The sequence below is a fragment of the Rhinopithecus bieti genome, unplaced genomic scaffold (genome assembly GCF_001698545.2).
Source record: "Rhinopithecus bieti isolate Rb0 unplaced genomic scaffold, ASM169854v2 scaffold_19652, whole genome shotgun sequence".
NCBI classification, from domain to species: domain Eukaryota; kingdom Metazoa; phylum Chordata; class Mammalia; order Primates; family Cercopithecidae; genus Rhinopithecus; species Rhinopithecus bieti.
This window is the reverse complement of record NW_016809913.1, coordinates 99,667-118,589: the sequence shown is the minus strand read 5'-3', so window position 1 is coordinate 118,589 and position 18,923 is coordinate 99,667. Positions and strand designations below refer to the sequence as shown.

At 44.9% G+C, this 18,923-nt stretch overlaps 1 protein-coding gene across 4 annotated transcripts in view; it reads right to left on the bottom strand.

Annotated features, from left to right (window-relative positions):
* The window catches only part of RFFL (ring finger and FYVE like domain containing E3 ubiquitin protein ligase), an 81,279-nt gene extending 73,391 nt beyond the window's left edge, over positions 1 to 7,888 (bottom strand). For 2 of the 4 annotated variants that reach the window (XM_017890900.1, XM_017890905.1), the window contains exon 1: positions 7,718 to 7,888. The gene's annotated coding sequence lies outside the window, so the exon portion shown is untranslated. The remainder of the gene's footprint in view (positions 1 to 7,717) is intronic. The other 2 variants (XM_017890899.1, XM_017890904.1) reach the window with 1 other exon arrangement.
* Between the last annotated feature and the right edge of the window lie 11,035 nt (positions 7,889 to 18,923).

Genomic DNA, 18,923 nt, shown 5'->3' with positions numbered 1-18,923 from the left:
CTGAAGGCTAAAGCCATTTCTGTGAAACATACAGAAAAATTATGAGGAGGATTTACCAGGCATCACATCACAGCCTTTCTACTTTCACATCAGGTTGGAAATACTATGATCTAAAAAGAATAGAACGATTTGGGAGTTGTTCATTCTCTAGTCTTTGCGAAAATTCACGTGCTAGTGTAACTGTAATACACTTAGGAGTTTCCAAAAATAACACACATTTCCTCAAAAGAGATGTAGAAAAAAATAATCTCTGGGTAAAAGGTCAAACATTGTCTCTTCTGAATGCTTAAACAGCCAATTATGTGTCTAACACATTAATTCTATAAAGAGAGAGAGACTATTACAGGAAAGTTGAATAAGACATCTTGAAAAATGTACCCTGGGGCCTAAGTCCATTCAACTGACAGTAAAATCACCCCTCAAAAAATCAGTTTTATGGAACATCTAGTACTTTAATTTTCCAGCTGCCAACAGAAATATATAAGGAGCAGAAATTAAACTAGTTATGGCAGCAGTGCAGTGAACAAAACTTTAATTGTATTACACACTACTTAGACATTTGCCAAACAATACAAAGGCCCCTAAGGGTAGAAACTTCTTTAGAATATAAATGATTCCCAATCAATGTGACAGAAATTAGTCTGTTTAGGCAGTAAACAGATTCATGATTTAGATGTAAAAATTCAACTGACATCATATTTCAATATAGAAAATAAACATATAAGAAATTCATCTCTAAAATGGCTTTAAATCACTGTGATTTACATATGCTGTATCATTAATAGGCCCTTTAAGCTGGTATTGTACTAATCAGCTTTTTTAACATCCTGTCCACAAAAGAGCTTATTCATTTAGCTAGGAGACAGGTGTTAGCAACCAGAAATCTCTTTTAGCCTCGAGTTCCAGGGACTGGGCCTGCGTCTATGATGATGATTGGCAAGTCGAAAGGAAGGGCAGCTTTAAGGAGGGAAAAGGAGGAGAGAGGGAACGAGAAACAAAGACCAAAAGGGAGAAAAGAAGATAATGAAAGAAATGGATATCAGGTGCTACTTAATGGGGCCACCCTCAAAGGCTCCTAGCCTAATCTGGGCTACTGTCCAAATACAGATGGCAGAATTTGGGTAATGTTATTCATTTATTCCTGCAGATAGTAACTCTGGGCACATGCCAACACTCCACTCATTCTAAAAAATTGTTTAAACTGTTGCTAATTGTCCTGTGACTCATTCTTCTTACCCATATTCTCTGGTTCTTAACTTTAGTCCTCACTCTTTCATACATTTTCTAAAAGAGCTGACTGAGTAAATATTCCTGGAAAAAGATACAGAGAAAGCTGGATTTAGAAAAGCATCTTAAGTCTACAGAATAAAAATTGTGTGAGGAAGTGGGAGAAGGGACGTTTATTGAGTTGCCTACAATGTACAAAAAACATATTTTTCTCTCTTTTAATCCTCCTATGCATATTTTCCCCCTTTTAATCCACATAACAATCCTACCAGGTATTTTCATCTTGCAGATGAAAAAAATGAAACTCACAGAAGTTAAGTAATGTGCCTAAGGTAGCAGCCAGGAAGTGGGGGAGTCAGAGTTCAAAACCAGGCTTGTCTATTCCCTAACATATCTAGTGCCTGAATCTGTTTTAAATCAGATGGTTCTATATTTCAGCAATTATTCTTCCTCCCATGAACTCAACACACTGCTGACGACTAAATTTTATTAACTATTTGTTACGCACCTATTATTTTCAATAAAGGCTTCAGCTGTGTAGAAATAAAACAGGCAAACTGACTTTATTCTAAAATTCAACATACAGAGAATTCCCAGGCATCTCTCCCATCCAACACTGATTATCATAACTAGATTCAACTACCTATTCAGACCTCTAGTTGTTTCCACATTATCATTCATTTGTCCACTCATAAGATAAAGGAAGCTACTTTCACCAAAAACCCTCCCTCATGACTCCTGATAGATAATACAGCAGAGGGGGCCTCACTGTAAAGTAATTTACATAAAAGTTATAAAAGCTCTTTGTTATCTGTCATGACTAGGAAATGGGCTATTCTAGCAAATCAAACATCCTGGATAGCATAATGATTCTATTAGAGGGACTACCAATTTATAAGGAATTTCAATGTGCATAGTAATTTCAATCTAAAAATTAAAAAAAGAAAAGGGGGACCAGGCATAGTGGCTCACACCTGTAATCCCAACACTTTGGGAGGCTGAGGTGGGCAGATCATTTGAGGTCAGTAGTTTGAGACCAGCATGGCCAACATGGTAAAACCCTGTCCCTACTAAAAATACAAAAATCAGCTGGACGTGGTGGCACACATCTGTAGTCCCAGCTACTTGGGAGGCTGAGGCAGGAGAACTGCTTGAATGCAGGAGGCAGAGGCTGCAGTGAGCCGAGATCACACCACTGCACTCCAGCCTGAGTGACAGAGCTGTCACAAAAAAAAGAGAGAAAGAAAAGGGAAGAAAAGTGAACCCCAAGTTTCAAAGTTCCATGGGGCTTGATGTACAGGAGATAATGCCCCCCCAACCTTAAAAAGGCTATCACTGCAAAAAACAGTGGTTCCCAAACTTGACTGCACATTAAAAGCAATTGGGAAACCAGGCGCAGTGGTTCAATGGCTCAAGTCTGTAATCCTAGCACTTTGGGAGGTCAAGGCAGGCAGATCACCTGAGGTCAGAAGTTTGACACCAGTCTGGCCAACAGGGTGAAACCCCACCTCTGCTAAAAATACAAAAATTAGCCAGGCACAGTGGCATGTGCCTGTAATCCCAGCTACACGGGAGACAGAGGCAGGAGAATCTCTTGAACCCAGGAGGCAGAGGTTGCGGTGAGCCGAGATCATGCCACGCACTCTAGCCTGGGTGACAGAGCGAGACTCCATCTCAAAAAAATAAATAAATAAAAAGCACTTGGGGAGCTTTCTGAAAATACTAGATGCAAGGGAGATTTTTTAAAGCTAGCTTCCAGCCGGATGCAGTGGCTCACACCTGTAATCCCAACACTTTGGGAGGCCAAGGCGGGCAGATCACCTGAGGTCAAGAGTTTGAGACCAGCCTGGTAAACACAGTAAATCCCGTCTCTACTAAAAATGCAAAAATTAGCCAGGTGTGGTGACACGCATCTGTGGTCCCAGCTACTTGGGTGGCTGAGGCAGGTGAATCACTTGAACCTGGGAGGCGGAAGTTATAGTGAGCCGAGATCACATCACTGCACTCCAGCCTGGATGACAGAGCTGAGACCGTCTCAAAAATAAACACACAGGCTGGGCACAGTGACTCACACCTATAATCCCAGCACTTTGCAAGGCTGAGGTGGGCGGATCGCATGAGGTCAGGAGTTCAAGATCAGCCTGGCCAATGTGGTGAAACCCATCTCTACTAAAAATGCAAAAATTAGCTGGGTGTGGTGGTGGGCGCCTGTAATCCCAGCTACTTGGGAGGCTGAGGTAGGAGAATAGCTTGAACCAGGAGACACAGGTTGCAGTGGGCCGAGATCGCGCCACTGCACTCCAGCCTGAGTGACAGAGAAAGACTCCATCTCAAAATAAAATAAAATAAAATAAAATAACAAAAATAAAATGTCCATGGGATATGGCCTCATACTAGTAATAATAAATTATAAAATTGAAAAAATAAAAGGTAGTTCCCTGGTCATCACTTACCCACCCAATCAAATCTCCAGGAAGTGGGGCTGGGAAAACTGCATTTTTAAAGAATCTCGGTCAGTGACTCAGCAATAAATCACCAGGTACCTCATCTTTCAAGGAGTGGCTGGCTTTTAGGAACTCTTTACAATAAAACACGCTCAAAAGGCTAAAGCTGCACTGAACACAATGTGACCTGTCTTTGATGATTCAGGAGACTTCAGGATCTCCCATTACCACTAAGTTATCATTCACTACCAGTTACTAGTCCCTGCACTAACAAAATCAGTACGGTAAAGTTAATAAAGACTTTCTATTAGTAGAAAGCAGGAAAAAACAGCTTTTGTTTTATTACCAGATTCAAAAATCTGGTTTTACTCCAGAGGAAATGCAGTTTTTTGTTGTCGCTGTTGTTTTTGAGATGGAGTTTCGCTCTTGTTGCCCAGGTTGTAGCGCAGTGGTGCGATCTCGGTTCACTGCAACCTCCGTCTCCCAGGTTCAAGTGATTCTCCTGCCTCAGTCTCTCAAGTAGCTGGAATTACAGGCATGCACCACCATGCCCGGCTAATTTTGTGTTTTAATAGAAACGGGGTTTCACCATATTGGTCAGGCTGGTCTCTTAACTCGTGATCTCAGGTGATCACCCGCCTCTGCCTCCCAAAGTGCTGGGATTACAGGAGTGAGCCACTGCGCCCAGCCAAAATGCAGATTTTATGTTTTAAAAATGAAACTGTTTAAAAACATGCAGGACTCTTTTAACCACCTGCTGAGCTTCACTTCAGAATGTTAACCGGTCCAAATACAATGCAAATGTGGAATATTCACCCTGCATACGAAAAGCAAAGGAGGAACTCCATGACAATCTTAATGAAGAGAAAGGATAATGGGTTTAAACTAAGACTGGTGTAACAGGATTAGATATGACCGCTGTCCTCACCATGGCAGCTGTTAAATCTTGGAAACAGGGAGGACACAGGTCTTTAAATACATGAGGCCAATTCCTACCTACTTGAGATGACTTTTATGTGAGATATAATAGGATACCCTACTAAAAGCCAAATTAGTTTTACTATTTTAAAACTGCATAACTAATATAAAGTCACAAAATAAGAAGTTGATCAGCTATTACCCTATGAAAGAACCAGGAGTCTGTTTGTATATGAAAAGATTTAGGCTGGGCATGGTGGCTCACACCCATAATCCCAGCACTTTGGGATGCCGAGGCTGGAGGATCACTTGAGTTCAAGAAGTTTGAGACCAGCCTGGGCAACACGGCAAAACCCTGTCTCCACCAAAAACACAGAAATTAGCTGGGCGTAGTGACGCACACCTGTGGTCCCAGGTACTTGGGAGGCTAAGGTAAGAGGATTGCTTGAGCCCAGGTGGCGAGGCTGCATTGAGCTGAGATCATTCCATGGCACTCCAGCATGGGTGACAAGAGTGAGACCCCATCTCAATTAAAAAAAAAAAAAAAAAAAGACTGTATTTACAATTGGGAAAATCTTTCTTACACAAACACCAAATAACCATTACCAATAACAAGAAGTGAAACAAAAATAATGAGTAATCGTCATTAAATCAGTAACCATTACCAAACAGCAATAATGAAGCAGCTCCTCGCTTGACACTTCACCAACAGCAATTTAAACTATGTGTTCTCATTAAACTCTAATACCTTAATTCTGTTATTGTTTTAACAAGTTATGAGATTCTAAGGTATAGCAGTTAAATTTTTCCTCCAAAAACATAAACACTATGGCTAATACAAGTTTGATATAAGAGTCTTTATCATTAAAACAATGGCAGTATTAAAGGTTATACGACAAGAATAAAAAATCAAGGTGGAATTAGTCCCCCTAACAACTACTTAGGTTTAAAAAGTGTTTTCAGAAAGTCTTAGGCATGACACTCATAGAGATGGGTGTGACTGTATTTAAATCACAATGCACATGTAATTAGAAAAGAAATTGTGCCCTTTTTTGTTATTGTTGCTGTTTGTCTTCTTAAATGCTGGTCACTAAAAATGCCTTTTCCACAACCCTTAAGAGGTGTTCCAGCCTGGCACGGTGGCTCATATCTGTAATCTCAGAACTTGGGGAAGCCGAGGCAGGAGGATCGCTTGAGCCCAGCTCATGACCAACCACATGGCAAAACCTCGTCTCTACAGAAAATACAAAAACTAGCTGGGTGTGGTCGCCCATGCCTGAGATCCCAGCTACTCAGGAGGCTGAGAAGGGAGAGTCACCTAAGCCTAGGAGGTCAAGGCTGCAGTGAGCCATGATTACGCCACTGCACACCAGTCTGAGTAACAAGAGACTCTGTCTCCAAAAAAAAAAGGTGTTCCTATTAGATGGTACCAAGCAGAGATATGTCAACTGGGTTGGTCGTGAGAGAAGTTTTGAAAGAAATTGATTTTTAAGGTTTCTGAGAAGAGCTTTCTTTTTTGTGTGCATGTTATTTTGGCAGCTAAACTGGTCAATTTAGATATTTACAACCCTTGATCCCAGTGTAAACAAGATATCACAACTGTCTACCTGATCAATACGAAAGTTTTTAATGGGCTGGTCTTTGCAATTAGATGGGCATTAAAATGAGTGTGAGATTACATGAACATTTTCTTCGATCACAATCAAGATATTAGCCCTGCCACATCAATCTGCAATTGTTATGAAAATATACCCAAATATTTTCAAACTTAAGAATACCTCTAAATAAACTGTAACTTACGAACTGTACTCTAAAATTCAGAATTAAGAAATATACAATGAAAGTTGAGAAACCTTTACCATCATCTACTTCCTTGAATGTGAAAGAGAATGCAATCAGGGAAAAGGATAAAGAAGTTGTCAAACCTGAAATCCCCTGAACAGAAAGGAATCGTCACCGCTAGGCTGCAGCCCTAGAACTCTGTACACGAATTCAGCCCAGTACCTTGTTTCCTGCCTACTCCCATTCCTAGAAGAATGGTATAATAAATGGGCAGCCCAGCCCACATTTCAGTAAATTGAACTGTCACTGGGAGAATAAGGCACCCCAAACACTTGCAGCGACAGTGGTAACAGGAAGTCTCTCTGTCCTCCAAACCAATAATCAAAGGGATACATAAGGAACTTACTGCTTTCTTAGAAGGCCACATGCACCCCAGGATGTTTGCTCATCACGTCACTTTGGCCTTTAACCAGGGAGCAAAGTGACAGTTGTGGGTAAAACCCTATTTCCAAGCTAACAATTATCCTTCCTTATGGTAGACTAGGGGGTGCACGGGACACTCTTGATTACACAAGCAGTTTTTTTCCCCCTAGAACAAATGACAGACCAACAAAAAGGAGAAAATACGCTGTTGTTTATCTCTTCTGCCAGCCTGAACTCAAGCTCTGAGCAGACGTGCCAGCGGAGGCTCCGGCTCCCCTGGTTCGCCAGACTTCCCCATGTCTGGTCAAATGTCTCCTGGGCAGCCGGCTGAAGAGAGGCCCCATTTCCCTCTCGGTCTTGACCGCTGCCGCACAGTGGCGACCTCACACACATCGCGAACAGAAGACAACTCCCAAGCGAGGGAACAGTGGACCCTGGGGGGAGAGCCGCATTCCCAAACTTCATCAAACCTCCAAACTCCAAACCTCCCTCCTCCAGCCACCCCCGTCTAAGACGGAGGTAGGGACGGGCTGGTTCCTTCAAAGGGTAAGCAGGCCGCCGCGGACATGCCTCAGTTTCCTTTGCCGTACAAAGAGATATCTTTTCCCCACAAGCCAACTAGACCTGCCGGTCTGCAGGGCACTTGGGGATAATCGAGGACGCACGTCTCCTGTTACTGCCCCCACAGGTGAAACGCTTTCTTTGGGGGACTTTTCAAAGGACAGGTGTGGGCTGCCCTGAAGGCGGGGACTTGCAGCCAGGAAAGGGCTTCCCCCCACCCCTGTAGGGCAGAGAGGGTCCCAGGCCGCGCCCCACACAGAGGAGGGGCCCCCAGACCACAGTCTGACGGCACCCGAGCGTACCCCTTCCCGTCCTTCCCCAGGCCGCGCGCCCTGCGGCCCCCAGCGCCGCCGCCTCCTCACCTGCTGCGGCCGCCGGCCCGGCCGGCACCTGGGAGAGGAGGCGAGGGGAGGGGCCGGATCCCGGCTCAAGGCAGCGGAGACTGCGGACTCCGCCGCGAGCGGGTCTCTGGGGCTGAGGGCAACCGGGGCGGTCGACGACACCTCAACGGCGGCCCCAGGAAGTCGCCCCCCACCATCCAGCCGCCGGCCCGGCCGCTCCCGCCCTCGCGCGGCCCTGCCTGCTCGTCCCGCCCCCTCCGGGAGCGAGCGCGCCTCCGCTCCCGCCGCGCCCGATCCACCATAGAGAAGAGCCAGGCGCGCAGCGGCCTCGAGGGCGGCCTCCTCTCGCGCCCCCTGGCGGAGCTGAGGCTCCCGGAGGCGGGGCCGGGCTGGCCTGAGCCGTGGGACCATAGGAGGCGTTGTTTCCCCGAAGTCATGGTGTCGACCGCTGCTGGTTACCTTGGTCACACAACTCTGCGGGAGGCGCCCAAGGGTCCAGGTCCAAGTCTTAGCTGGGTCAAGACCCGGCTTGGTGACCTTGAGCGAGTCCCTCAACACCTCTGAACTCATTTCATAAAACTTTGAAAGGTGCCTGACTTTCATGTCTCATTGACTCTCGTCAGTGCTATGAGCAGGCGATGGTTTCCCCCACTTCATGATTGGAGAAACCCAGCCCCACTAGGGGTTACGAGCTTATTCAGCGTCCCACAACTGGGAGGTATTAGAAGCCGGGTCTGTGGGACCTAAAAGCCCATGCTTGTCCCACTGACTCTAGCACTGCCCAGTCTAAACCCCTAGGACTAGCTACTTCCCCTCAGGAAGATGAGGAAGCTGCTGAGGAAGGCTATGGTAGAATAAGAATGACTCAGCAAGGATCCACCCCAGCCCTTCACCCGTGCACCTTTCAGCAAGGTACCTAACCTTTACGAACTCTGGTTTTCTCACCCCAGAAACACAGGTTGGCGTGAGGATTTAGTGAGCGCATGCATGTAGCTGTGCTTATTACTAAGTACAAACAGCAGGGCGGCCCAGGGGATGGTTAGCCAGCGTGGGCTACGATGCCTAGTCATGAACATAATATTAAGTTCTAATCCTTCTTTTAAATGGTGTCTAGTGACACAATTTTCTTAGGCTTTAGGTTCTATTGAGAACTCCCAGAGTTTTTCTGAGCAATTTGTATTTTCAAACAAGTAATATCGTAAGGAAAAGTGAAGTAAAAAATAAGATCATGAGCCAGGCGTGGTGGTTCATGCCTGTAATCCCAGCACTTTGGAAGGCTGAGGTGGGTGGATCACCTGACGTCAGGAGTTCGAGACCAGCCTGGCCAACATGGTGAAACCCCATCTCTATCAAAAACACAAAAATTAGCCAGGAATGGTGGCGGATGCCTGTAATCCCAGCTACTTGGAAGGCAGAGGTTGCAGTGAGTCAAGGTCGCGCCACTGCACTCCAGCCTGGGCAACAAGGGTGAGACAGCATCTCGATAATATAACAATAATATTACATATACATACCAGACTCTGTCACTTTACAAGTATTATCTCCAATCCTCACAACCCAGCAAACTGAGTACTGTTATTCCCATGTTATCAGTGAGGATCTACATATTAAGTAATTTACCCAAAACCACATGGTTAGAAAAAGATGGAGCTGGAATGTATTGCTTTTTTTTTTTTTTTCTTTCAACCAGAAGTGTCTTGAATACACGGAGCTGCAATTTATTTATTTTTATTTTTTGAGGGGTCTCACTGTCACTCAGGCTGGAATGCAGTGGTGGGATCTCGGCTCACTGCAACCTCTGCCTCTGAGGTTCAAAGGATCCTCCCACCCCATAGGTGGGTCTACAGTCACCCACTACCACACCCAGCTAATTTGTTTATTTGTTTGCCTGTTTTTGGTAGAGACAGAGTTTCACCATGTTGGCCAGGCTGGTCTCAAACTCCTAACCTCAAGAGATCTGCTGCCACAGCCTCCCAAAGTGCTGGGATTACAGGGATGAGCCACTGCACCCCAACAAGCTGGAATTTAAAACCGATTTTTTCAATCACCTGGAATGCATGGAAAGACTGACCTGCTAAAGGCCTCCCACATCCGAATTAAATGTACCCATCATTTTCCTTCCTGGCTGTTTTTGTAACTTACACTGATGCAATTCTGTCTTGTCTGCTTCTCTCCAAGTCTCTATTTCCACCCCTACCCTCCAAAGGCATTTATTGTCTCCTCCTTTATCTCGAATTCCTTTTCCCTAGATATGCCAGGACCTTGTCCATCCTCTCAATTCTGAAATAGATTCTTAGCTGTGATGAAGGCACAGCATTTTCCACCACATCGCTCTTTCTCTTGATAGAAATCATAGCTATAGAAAGTTAATAGGTCCAGGCCAGTCGCAGTGGCTCATGCCTCTAATCCAAGCACTTTGGAAGACCTGGTCACTTGAGGTCAGGAGTTTGAGACCAGCCTGGCCAATGCAGTGAAACCCCGTCTCTCCAAAAAATAACAATAATTGGGCCGGGTACAGTGGCTCACGCCTGTAATCCCACCACTTTGGGAGGCCAAGGCGGGCAGATCACGAGGTCAGGAGATCGAGACCATCCTGGCTAACACGGTGAAACCCCGTCTACACTAAAAATACAAAAAATTAGCCGGTTGTGGTGGCAGGCACTTGTAGTCCCAGCTACTTGGGAGGCTAAGGCAGGAGAATGGTGTGAACCCGGGAGGCAGAGCTTGCAGTGAGCTGAGATCGCGCCATTGCACTCCAGCCTGGGTGACAGAGTGAGACTCTGTCTCAAAAGTAAATAAATAAATAAATAAAAATAAAATAAAATAACAAAAATTAACCAGGCATGGTGGCATACACCTATAATCCCAGGTACTTGGGAGGCTGAGGCAGGAGAATCGCTTGAACTCAGGAGGTGGAGGCTGCAGTGAACTGAGATCATGCCACTGCACTCCAGCCTGGGTGACAGAGTAAGGCTCCATCTCAAAAAAAAAAAAAAAAAAAAAAAAGTTAATAGGTCCAGAACAAGGGTGGGGTGAGACCTAGAGATGTCTTTTTGTAAACTTAGTTTACAGCCTGAAAGTTCAGTTCTGAAAGGTGATGCACTTAATCCACCAATCGGATCCAATAATTGAAGTCTAGATTCATGACATCCTGTGGAAATCATTTTTTTCTGGGCCCTCTGGTCCATATTACAAGCAAATCATTGGAATGCTGCTAAATAATGTGCGTATCACTGCAGCACAGAGGCCTCCGAGCTGCGTTTACCCACGCTCCTCCTTTCTCCACCTTAGGCATTACCACCATCACTATTTTTCATCTTTATCATGCCCTTCCACAGAGGCATTCAATAATGTACCCATTGTGCAAGTAATCTGAAATCCTTTTCGGCAAGCAATAGTATTTAATAGTGATAAAACACTAATTTGTCTACCAAGTGACATATTTATAGGAGCTGTTTACTTGGATATATTTTTATTATTTCTCCTCATTTGCTAAGTACTTTCCAATACATATTTATGAAGCACAGGCCTTTCCCTAAACAGTAGTGAAAAAATAAATCATACTATTTCTTTTATTAGTAGCAGCATGGTTTGGAAGTCCTAGTGCCCTGATTTTAGTTACTTCTGGCAAGAGCTGGAAGAATTAATAGTGACTGACCACCTACTATGTGCCAGATTCTCTGTGAAAGGCACTTTACATAAATTATCTGTTTAATTCCCCTGAGACATATATTTTACCAACAAAGAAAATGTAATTCCCCTGCAACATACACTTTACCAGTAGGACAGAGACATTACCTTGTCTAAGTAACTCGGCCAGAAAGGGACTAGCGGGGTTTTGAACTTAGAACTTTTTCCTGATTCCAAAATCCCAAATCACCATTCCATTTCACCAGCACGCCCTACCGACTTCTCTGGACCTAATAGCTTCTGTTTTTGAGAGAGGATGAGTAGGTTACTGAGAATGGAACGGTTAGAGATAAACATACACAGGGTGCTAACCCTAATTTTTCTAAGAGAGGTTATCCTTCAAGGAATTTACTCCCTGAGAAGAGCCAGTACTAGTGCTTAACCCATTCCTGGAGACAGAACTGGCTTCATTGTTTGCAAGAAACAGTGCAAAATGTGGGACCCTTGTTTAAAAATTAAGAATTTCAAGATAGCAACAGCAGAGCATTAAACTAAGTGCAGGGCCCTGCTAAGCATGGGGCCCTGTGTGGCTGCACTGGTCATATCACCATGTAGCTGGGCCTGCCTGGACAGAAGAAAGCTGTCATCAGTACCTCCCATGTATCATTAAGCTTCATAATATGAGAATGAGTGCTTATGTCATGCCTGGAAAACTATCCAGTGTTTTACATAAGCTACATGATCCTAAAACAACTCTATGAAACAGATGTTATTTTTCCGGTTTCACAGTGGATGAAACTAAGGTTTAAAGAGACTGTTATTCATCCAATGTTATATGGCAAGTAAATGTCAAAGCTAGGACCAAGTTAGTTGAGATCTAAAAAATCCTGTTCCTTGACTTTGTATCTTTGTCAGCACAGGCCCATTGTTTTCCTACAAAACTCAAACTTAACCTGAGGCTATTATACCAAAAACTACAGAGAGGCCAAGGAAGACCAGAGATTCAAGGGCTACTCAAAAAGTCAAACTTGTGCAGCAGCTGAAGCACAGCCGTACAGATCCAGGGCAAGAGGACCTGGCAGAGAGAACTCCATCATTCATGGCAAATGTCATGGCCAATACCCAGACTCCTCCAAGACTGAAGGGAAACCCAGTGAGGTGTTTGATAAAGAGCAGCTACATGGAACCTGAGGCATCTAACTCAGTAAAATATTGTAAATAGTCCACTAAAGTTAGAAACAAGACAAGGATGATTGTTATTGTTGCTTCTATTCTGTGTAGTACTAAAAGTCAGTTTAGACAGTGCAATAGGACAAGAAAAAATGATAGAAAGCATTCAGGATCACTTTGGATTAATAATATACCTAACTCTAATTTAAGGTCTATGCATCGCAGAGCCTTCTCCAATGCCAACCAGAATTCGACAGTTTAAACCTTACCCAGTGCTTGCTTCAGCAGCACATATACTAAAATTGGAACAATACAAAGATTAGCATGGCCCCTGAAATAAATTTAAAAATAAATAAATCCTGCTCAGACAACTGCATGACAGAACACAGCAAAAACCTAGTAGGATATACATCTAAATCCCTTATCTCCTCCTTCCTCACATCTCAGGGCTGCAGAGGCCCTGTTGTTTTGTTTTGTTTTTTTGAGACAGAGTCTCGTTCCGTCGCCCAGACTGGAGTGCAGTAGCCTGATCTCGGCTCACTGCAACTTCCGCCACCCGGGTTCAAGCGATTCTCCTGCCTCAGCCTTCTGAGTAGCGGAACTATAGGCACCCGCCACCACGCCCAGCTAATTTTTGTATTTTTAATAGAAATGGGGGTTTCGCCATGTTGGCCAAGCTGGTCTCGAACTCCTGATTTCAAATGATCCACCCGAATCAGCCTCCCAGAGTGCTGAGAAGACAGGTGTGAGCCTCCACACTCAGCCGGTCCTGTTGTTTTTTAATCAGCTTTATTTCCCCCCTAAACCTCCAGTTCTCTTTAATACTAATGGTATCTGCCTTCTCCAAGTGTTTGTCATTCTCTTGTAACTTCTCTGGGGGAAATCAGAAAGAGCTAAGAAAGTAGATCTGTGATCCAGCTTTTTATGGAGAGCTAAGCTGAAAAGAGGTTGGGATGTGCAGCCCTTGCTGCTATCAGGGCAAAGTATGAAAAAGAATTTTGTGGAAACATTTATATATTTACAGCAGAAGGCAGCATGCAGATGGGACGAAATGGGCTTGGTATCAGGCAGACATGTGTCTGGATTCCCGTGCTGCCACTTACTAGCTTTATGTCCTTAACCTCACTGAGCTCCCGTTTACTGTCTATTAAATGGAATGAGTCCCTCTGCCACAAGGCTGTCCTAAGGTCATAATGAGACATGCATCAGGGGCCTAAGAATACATAATAGAGCCTTGATTAACTCGTCTTTGAGACTACTGTAGGTACTAATGAGAGGCTGCCCACCCAGCATCCAGTTCATCCACACACTCTCCTTTCTAGTAGAAAGCAGAACTCCCATTTTTTCTTTCAGTGGCTCCAGCATGTGCTTCAGGAAAATCTGTCCCCAGCCTCAGCTCCAGGGCTATTTCCTAGTTGGTTCGAGTCAATCACAGCAGTCCCTTTTTCTTACCAGTTACTGTATTACACTTGGGTGTATGAAGCAATTCTGCACCAATGAGATTTGAGGTGAGTCAGCTTTGGTTGGAAGTTAGTTCTGAGTTAGTCCTTTGTTAAATTAAATTTGGGGTCGGGTGCAGTGGCTCATGCCTGTAATCCAGGCACTTTGGGAGGCAGAGGCAGGTGAATCACCTGAGGTCAGGAATTTGAGACCAGTCTGGCCAACATGGTGAAACCCCGTCTCTACTAAAAATACAAAAAGAGCGGGGCATGGGGGTGCATGCTTGTAATCCCAGCTACTCCAGAGGCTGAGGCAGGAGAATTGCTTGAACCCAGGAGGCAGAGGTTGCAGTGAGCCAAGACCGTGCCGCTGCACTCCAGCCTGGTGACAAAGTGAGACTCTGTCTCAAACAAACAAACAAGCAACAAACAAACAAAAGCTACATTTGGCCTGAGGGCTAGTCACAGTGGCTCATGCCCATAATCCCAGCCCTTTGGGAGGCTGAGGCAGGCAGATCATCTGAGGTCAGGAGTTCGAGACCAGCCACGGCCAACATGGTGAAACCCTGTCTCTACTAAAAATACAAAACAAGTTAAGTGTGGTGGCGCATGCCTGTAATCCCAGCTACTCAGGAGGCTGAGGCAGGAGAATCACTTGAACCCAAGAGGCGGAGGTGCAGTGAGCCGAGATCATGCAACTGCACTCCAGCCTGGGCAACAGAGCAAGACTCCATCTCAAAAAGAAAAAAAAAAAAATTGACCTGAGGAGGCTTCCGTACTTGGGCCCTTAACAAACTGCAGCCTTAGTATGCAAACTAACTGAAAACCTAACTAAGGAGTATACTTTTGTAACAAATTGCTGAGTCTCAGCCAGTCACATCATCAGCTTCAGTGGGTTCCAGGCAGCCAACTATTCAAACCATTTTCAAATAAGGCAAAGGCAGAGCTGTAACCAATTAGCTGTCTCTGTATCTCATTTCTGTTTTCTGACCATAAATGCTTTCAGACTATGTTGCAGCTCTGGAATTCTCTGAACCTGTCCTGGTTCTGAGGGCAGCCCAATTCTAGAATTGCAAATAAAAGTCAATTACAATCTGCAAAACTATATTTGCTTTAATTTTGTCTTTTAACATCTTGTTTTCTTAATTTTTATTATTATTTTATTTTATAGAGATAGGGTCTTGCTATGTTGCCCAGGCTGGTCTGGAACTCCTGGCCTCAAGCAATCCTCCTACTTTGGCCTCCCAAAGTACTGGGATTACAGGCAGGAGTCACAGTTCCTGGCATGTTAACACCTTGTTCTTTAAAGGATACACAGGAGATGACCCTTCTCCTGCCTGTAGATATTGTCATGTCTGGATTGATGCTCAGAATGGCTGCAGCCAGGCTTTCATAAGGGGAACAAGCTTGAAGACAAAACCAACATAAAAGAACAGAGCAGAAGGATGCAAAGGCCCTATGCCATTTGACAATGAGCCACTAAATTAATGAACCTCGGGCTTCATGTTATCAGAGATAGTAAGTGTCCCTGCCAGGCATGGTGGCTCGACTGTAATCCCTAGCACTTTGGGAGGTCAAGGTGGCTAGATCACCTGAGCCCAGGAGTTCAAGACCAGCCTAGACAACGGAGAGAGACTCCGTCTCTACAAAAAATACAAAACTTAGATGGGTGTGGTGGCGCACACCTGTAGTCCCAGCTACTTGGGAGACTGAGGTGGAAGGATCACTTAAGCCTGGGAGGTAGAGGGTAGAGTGAGCCGTGATTGTGCCACTGCACTCCAGCCTGGGTGACAGAGCAAGAATCTGTCTTGAAACATAAAACAAATATATATAAATAAGTGTCCCTATTATTTACACTTCTTTTTTTTTTTTTTTTTTTTTTTTTTTTTTTTTTTTTTGAGACGGAGTCTTGCTCTGCCACCCAGGCTGGAGTGCAGTGGCCGGATCTCAGCTCACTGCAAGCTCCGCCTCCCTCCCGGGTTTACGCCATTCTCCTGCCTCAGCCTCCTAAGTAGCTGGGACTACAGGCGCCCGCCACCTCGCCCGGCTAGTTTTTTGTATTTTAGTAGAGACGGGGTTTCACCATGTTAGCCAGGATGGTCTCGATCTCCTGACCTCGTGATCCGCCCGTCTCGGCCTCCCAAAGTGCTGGGATTACAGGCTTGAGCCACCGCGCCTGGCCTATTTACACTTCTTTAAGCTAGGTTTTGTTACTTGCAGCCTTAATGATACATGGACCTTTTGCCTGAGTCCTTGGGAATTCAAATGCCAGATTTTTAATTAAGGCCATCAAGTGATAGCACATAGTAGGATCTCAACATTAGTTTTGTCTGATGTCAGACAAAGGGCATACAATAGTTCCCTGTAAAAAATGTGTAAGAAGACACTCTGGGGACTCAATGATTAGATCAAGAGAAAAACGTTCCTGCATTCCTCCCTTGCCATCTTTAAAATGCATTAAAGCCCACTCATTCATTTATAGATATATATATGTATATGTGTGTGAATATATATGTGTGTGTGCGTATGTGTGTGTATATATATATTAGATGGAGTCTCACTCTGTTGCCTAGGCTGGAGTGCAGTGGTACAATCTCGGCTCACTGAAACCTCCATCTCCCAGGTTCAAGCGATTCTCATGCCTCAGTCTCCCAAGTAGCTGGGATTACAGGTGCGAGCCACCACACCCAGCTAATTTTTGTATTTTTAGTAGAGACGGGGTTTCACCATGTTGGCCAGGCTGGTCTTGAACTCCTGGCCTCAAGTGATTTGCCTGCCTCAGCCTCCCAAAGTGCTGGGATTACAGGCATGAGCCACTGCACCTGGCTCATATATATAAATAATGTGTGTGTATATATATATGTATGTGTGTATATATATGTATATATGTGTATATATGTATTTTTTTTCCTAAGAACTAGAGAGTACCCTCAGGTCTCAAACCACTCCCGTAGGGGAAACTGAAAGCTGACACTTTATGGAAGGAACCCCTGAGACAGAGCCAGTCCTTTGCTTTTTTAAAATATATTTTAAAACATCATTCATCTATTTAATAATTACTGAGCTTCCATAATGTGTAAAGAGAAAAACTGACAAAAAGTGGGAGCCTGTAGGCAGACACGTGAACAGAAAGTATAAGTGAATAAATAATACAGGGGAGTTACTGTAAGCATCTATCTAGATCACAGCTGAGGCATAACAAAGGATGTCAGGGTGGGTGTGCACCAGACACTGGGAGCTGGGCAGAGACAGACACATAAGCAAAAGGAGCAAAAGGCACTTGGACAGGAGAGCCAGCTCAGCCCAAGTCCTACCAGGGGACTGCACAGTGTGATGTGGCCAGAACAGAGAGCGCAGTGGCAGCAGGCAGGCAAGACAACGCCCTGGTCTAGGAGAATCCAAAGGATAAAGGTGGCTGTGAGGGACACAGCCTGCAGGAATGTCACATGGTGGTCTGAAGTAGCAGTGAATGGAACACCTTCCCATGGTCACAGCAGCTCCTTGAGTGAGAGCTATGGTGCCTTCAGATGGAGTTACAGCCCTAGCAGGAATAGACCTGTATGGACTGGAAATTAAATAAATAAAATGTGGGGATTCGTTTTTTTTTTTTTCTTTTTGAAACAGAGTCTCTGTTGCCCAGGCTGGAGTGCAGTGGCATGATCTCGGGTCATTGCAACCTCTGCCTCCTGCGCTCAAGCGATCCTCCCCCACTCGGCCTCCTGAGTAGCTGGCATTACAGGCACGCGCCACAACGCCTGGCTAATTTTCATATTTTTAGTAGAGACGGGGTTTCACCATGTTGATCAGGCTGGTCTGGAACTCCTGACCTTAGGTGACCCACCCACCTCAGCCTCCCAAAGTGCTGAGATTACAGGCATGAGCCACCACGCCTGGCCAATGTGGAGATTTAAAAAAAAAAAAAAAAAAGGGTCCTGGCCTAGGAATCAAGTTCTGGGTTCCAGATCACACCTCCATTCTGCCACTAGGACTGTCAATCATCCTTTTTGAGCCTCAGGTACCTTCTCTGTTAAGTAACAGGATGGGCCAGATGATTTTTTTTTTTTTTCTTGAGACAGGGTCTTGTTCTGTTACCCAGGCTGGGGTATAGTGGTGCAATCAGGGCTCATTGTAGCCTCAGCCTCCCAGGTTCAAGAGATTCTTCTGGCTCAGGCTCCCAAGTAGTAGAGACCACAGGTGCACCATGCCTAGCTAATTTTACATTTTTTTTGTAGAAACGAGGTCTCATCATGTTGCCCAGGCTGGTCTTAAACTCTTAAACTCCTGGGCTCAAGTGATCCTCCTGCCTCAGGCTCCCAAAGTGCTACCCTTACAGGTGTGAGCCACTGTGCCTGGCCCCAGATTATCTCAAACTGCAGTCCTAGGGTCCTCAGTTAGGTATTAAGTACCTGAACTCACTACATACAGGGAATAGGGCAGAGATGCCAACCAGACTCCACCTTGAATACCAACTCCAACTGACTGGTAGTGACTCCCTGGAGTGCTGTATTGAGAAAAACTTCAAAAACACTGAATTCCACAAAAAAGAGTGCTTGTGCCCAATTGGCAATGTCTACTATGGGCTTAAGATGCCCAAATAGTACCTCGAGTGGCAGGAATTTGCAATTTCCAGCTTCACGTATTGCTTCTTACTGTGGTTGCAGGAATGTGCCAATCACCCATGGTATAAAGATACTGAAGATTAATTTCTCCTGGGGTCTTCTGTGAAAGCAAGTGTGAGGGTTCCCCCAGGCTTAGGCTTACCAACCCTGTCCTCAATCCAACCCTGGTGCCAGTTTGCCACTCCTTCCCAATCCTCCGTGGTTCTATCCCTGCTGCATTCATCACCTCTAAATGTCATTACTTTCTGAGTGTAACTCTGACCCTCCTTTCCTGCAGCCAAGACATAACTGATTCATTACACAACAGGCTCTCTAACCAAGAAAGACGACCTTCCTTTAAAAGATGTGGCCAGTAAACAATCCTGATCA